Source organism: Capsicum annuum, chromosome 6 (genome assembly GCF_002878395.1).
Source record: "Capsicum annuum cultivar UCD-10X-F1 chromosome 6, UCD10Xv1.1, whole genome shotgun sequence".
Taxonomy (NCBI): domain Eukaryota; kingdom Viridiplantae; phylum Streptophyta; class Magnoliopsida; order Solanales; family Solanaceae; genus Capsicum; species Capsicum annuum.
The window spans coordinates 176,124,354-176,129,074 of record NC_061116.1 but is presented as its reverse complement, the minus strand read 5'-3'; the positions used below and the strand labels follow the sequence as shown (position 1 = coordinate 176,129,074).

The window sequence follows — 4,721 nt, the reverse complement described above, 5'->3', positions numbered from 1 at the left end:
TTTGGTCCCAGCTATAAAAGGAAAAATCTGAGATAATTTGGGGGAATTTTTGGCAAGCACACTAGCGGCGGAAAAAGCATAAAAACACCATTTTTAGGGTTCTTTGATTTTCTTTAAACCTATTTTCTTTAAGATTTATTCTTGGTATGATTAATTATCTCTTTTGGATGTTGAATTCAGATATAAGTGGCTAAAAACACCCTTGTTGTGGGGTTGAGGCCAAGAACATGAGTATAAATTGATATTCTTTATCATAGTTTCTTTTTGGATTATCATCTGGGTTGTTCTTAATTTCTTGTTCTTACAATTTTGTTGATTAGCCATCACTAGAATACATCTATATTTCTTTGTGAATCCGAGAGGAAATTCATAGGATAGAACTAAGAAACTGAGGAGCAAGCTTCTTACCCTTGTATGAAAATAGGTGGATTTGAATTAGCATCTATGATAGAGATATACCTAGAAGACTTGCTTGGTTCAGTTGCAATAAGATAGATTTATTCATCTATATGATTAATTGCTTCTCTGTGGGAGTTGTAGTTGTAATACTCAATAGATAAAAGATTATAGGTCGGGATATCGTGATCTTGCCATAAACCTTGCGAATCAACAACCTGATAACCAATTAGACTGCGATAAGAGTAGAGATTTGTAGGAATGTTAAGAGTGCCTCAACCCTGGAATTCTCATCCTTACTGTTTACAACCATTGCTTGCTTTGCTATTATCAATTGTTGTTACTTATTTATTTATATTTTGGTTCAAAACTTCCAAAATATCTTGATACTTTACAACACTTAAAGCTTACTAGACTAAAACTATAGTTGGTATAATTGCTAGTAATTAGTCCTTGTGGGTATGATATCCGATTGTTTAAGTCACTCTATTACTTGTTCGATCGCGTACACTTGCATGTGTGATTGGCAACAATAAATTTTTGGCGCCATTGACAAGGACTAGTATAATTAGTAATTTTCCTAATTTTATTTTTTTGATAGTAATTCTAAGTGTTAACTACTTGATCTTAGCGAATGAATTTTTTGCAGGACTAGATCAACATAGGAATAGCAAGGGATAGAGAATTGGTAGAGACTTATTCATAACCATAACTGGTATTCCAACAAAGACGTAGGGCTCAATATCTAATATAGGAGGTTCAAATAGAGGGAATCAGAGATCCAAATCACAATGATTTGATTGCTCCAGCTGATCCAAATGTTAGACAAGATCCACCCCCTATTATTCCTATTGCTTCTGCTCAAGAAGATGCAAGACCAGTTTGTGAAGTGGCAATCCCATTCACAAACCATTCTACTAACAGTATTTGTAAGCCTAAGATAGACGATCATTTTGAATTAAAGCAGAATATGGTATAGTTAATGAATTTAGATGGGCAGTATGTTGGACTTTCATTTGAGGATCCACAATAGCATATACAGACCTTCTTAGAGATCAGCGCACTTATGTTCCTACTAATGTGAATATTGATTATGTCAGACGACTCTTTTCCCCTTTTCTCTAATTGGGAAAGCTAAGAGGTAGTTGTATTTTGAACCACTACTCTCCATAACTTTATGGGATAATCTTGATCGAAAGTTTCTTATTCAATTCTTCCCATCATAGAAAACTACATGTTTGAGGAGTGAGATCCTGAGTTTTAGACAGAAAGATGGAGAGAATCTCTACCAAGCCTGGGAGAGATTTAAAGTCATGCTCAAAAATTGTCCTCATCACGATTAATCAAATAATTTTTTGGTTCACACATTTATAGAATTCCTTGAGTCTAACACAAAATATTCTCTTAGATTCAGCAGCAGGTGGAAAAGCTTTGGAGAATACTTATGAAGAATTATATACACCGTTGAATCAAATTTCACAAACGAATCCAGATTGGCATATAGACGCAAGAAGTGCTCCTAAAAAGGTTGATGGTGCATTAGAGTTAGATCAATTTACTTCCTTATCATCTCAGCTTCCAGTAATGCAAAATTAGAACTTACTCAGTTGAAAAACATGAAATTAGGGTTTTCACAAGCAGCAGCTACAACTAATGCCGTCCAACAGGTACACTCATGGTGTGAAGTTTGTGGGATCAGTGAGAATATAGAAGAAGCATGTGCAGTTAATCTAGATTTTGTCAATTACAATGGTAATGTAAATCAGTATGGAATGCAGAATTATGGTAACACGTACAATCCAAATTGGAGGAACCACCCTAATTTCTCATAGGGTGGAAACCAGGCTCAAGGAAACAATCAGTATAAGCCACTAGTGTAACAAAATTAGCAGTGGGTGCAATAAAATCAGAACACCACTCTAACTGTAAAGGAGATGATGAAGCAGTTTCTTACGAATCAGGCATAGTTTGTAGTAGATATAAAGAATCAATAGTTGATAACAAAGAATTTAGAGCTATAAATTAGGCAGATTGTGGGAGCACAGAACACAAAAGGTTTGCCTAGTGATACAAAGTCAAATCCAAAGTAGGTGAATGCTATTACAACAAAGAGTGGTTTGCAGTTAAAGGAGGTAGAGCCTACAAAGGATAGTCCCACAGTTGTTGATGATAAATCAAACAAGAAAGAAGAGACCACAGTCTAAGATAAGGGTGAGGAAATACAAGTGGAGAAAAAGACTTTACCATTACCATTTCCTCAAAGGCAACGAAAGCACTTAGAGAAAGAAAGCTACAAGAAATTTTTGGATCTCTTAAAACAGGTTTAAGTAAATTTTCCTCTTGTTGACATTCTACAAAGCGTGCCAAAATATGCAAAGTATTAGAAGGATATATTTGCAAATAAAAATCAGTTGACAAAATATGAGATAGTTATATTTACTCAAGAGTGCACATAGAAGATACAAAATATCTTATCGACACAGCTGAAAGATCCGGGCAGTTTTACCATGCTGATCACTATTGGATAGGTTATAAGTGCTTATGGGCTGTGCGATTTAGGTGCAAACATCAACCTTATGCCCACCTCCTATTTTAGGAAGATGGGTCTAGGGAGTCCAAAACCTTCAACCATTGTATTACAGTTGACGGATATGTCTCTTACTAGGCCTGATGGTATAGTTGAAGATATTTTAGTGCAAGTGGGATCTTTGATCTTTCTTATGGATTTTGTTATTCTAGACTTTGAAGCTGACCCGGTGGTCCCATTTATTTTGGGGTGCCCTTTCTTAAAAATTGGGCAGTCATTAATTGATGTAGCTACCAGAAAAATAACGATGAGAGCACATGATAAAGTAGAGGTTTTTGATGTGTATAGAGCTCGAAAATTTCCAACCATATATGAAGAATTATCTATATTTTTAGTTATAGAATTTGAGTCCGACCTCAGGCAATTATTGTCAGGTGACCTTTTTTAGTAGCCTATGGTGGGTCATGATCTTCTTGGAGATATAGAGGCACTGGCATTGGTTCAATTCATGGATTCGGTGGTTGTTGAAAAAAGAAAGCTTGCTTTTGAGCCTCTGAACAGCCCAATTGGGCCATCGCCTAAGGCCTCAGTTAAAGAAGTTCCTAAACTAGAGCTTAAGGTTCTCCCTCTGCATTTAAAATATGTTTTTCTTGGTGATCAAGATACTTTGCTTATTATCTTATTTGCAGGGTTATCAGATGTACAGGTAAAGGAAGCTATAACAGTTTTAAAGAGGAGAAGAAAAGTGATTAGATTGCAAATATCTGACATTACATGAATAAATCTACCATTTTGCATGCATAACATTTACATGAAAGAGGGTTACAAACCAAGAGTACACCAACAAAGAAGATTAAATCCTGTGATGAAGGAGATGGTCAGAAAAAAAGTGATTAAGTGGCTAGATAGTGGTATTATCTACCTAATTTTTGATAGCAAATGGGTGAGCCCAGTGCACTGTGTAAAGAAAGGTGGGATGATTGTGGTAACCAATGATAATAATGAGTTGATCCTCACGCGCATGGTGACCGGTTGGAGGATTCTCGAACATGGTTGAAGACTTTGTGGAGGTATTCATGGATGATTTCTCTATGTACAGTAATTTTTTCAATAATTGCTTGCTGAATCTTGATAGAGTCCTAGCTTGATGCGAAGAGATAAACTTGGTTCTAAATTATGAAAAGTGCCACTTTTTGGTTAAGGAAGAAATTTTCCTAGGCCATAAAGTATCATGTAAAGGACTTGAAGTAGATAGGGCAAATGTGGAAGTGATTGAAAAGTTGCCACATCCAGTCACAGTCAAAGGAGTGCGGAGCTTTCTTGGACATGCAGGTTTCTATAGGCGATTCATTCAAGACTTCACAAAGATTGCAAGCCCCATATACAAATTATTATAAAATGAGGCCAAGTTCGAGTTTGAGTCTGATTTCTAAGAAGCCTTTGAAAAACTAAAGAAAAATTTAACTAAAGCACCTATTTTGATTTCACCCGATTAGGAGTTACCATTTGAGATTATGTGTGATACCATAGATGTTGCTATGGGAGCGGTTTTGGGTCAGATAAGAGATAAGGTATTTTTATCGATCTACTATACTAGCAAAGTGTTTAATGATGCTCAACTTAATTACAAGGTCACAGAGAAAGAGATATTGGCATTGGTGTACGCATTCGACAAGTTTAGATCTTACTTAGTTGGAACTAAGGTCATTTTTCATACTGATCATACTTCCATAAAGTATATTTTTAACAAGAAGGATGAGAAACCTTGATTGATTAGGTGGATTCTAATACGGTAAGA

At 35.7% G+C, this 4,721-nt stretch overlaps 1 non-coding gene across 1 annotated transcript; it reads right to left on the bottom strand.

Annotated features, from left to right (window-relative positions):
- Window positions 1-1,631: 1,631 nt before the first annotated feature.
- Window positions 1,632-1,738, bottom strand: LOC124899781. Its single transcript, XR_007057345.1, has one exon. It is a non-coding gene; the product is annotated as a small nucleolar RNA R71 (small nucleolar RNA).
- Between the last annotated feature and the right edge of the window lie 2,983 nt (window positions 1,739-4,721).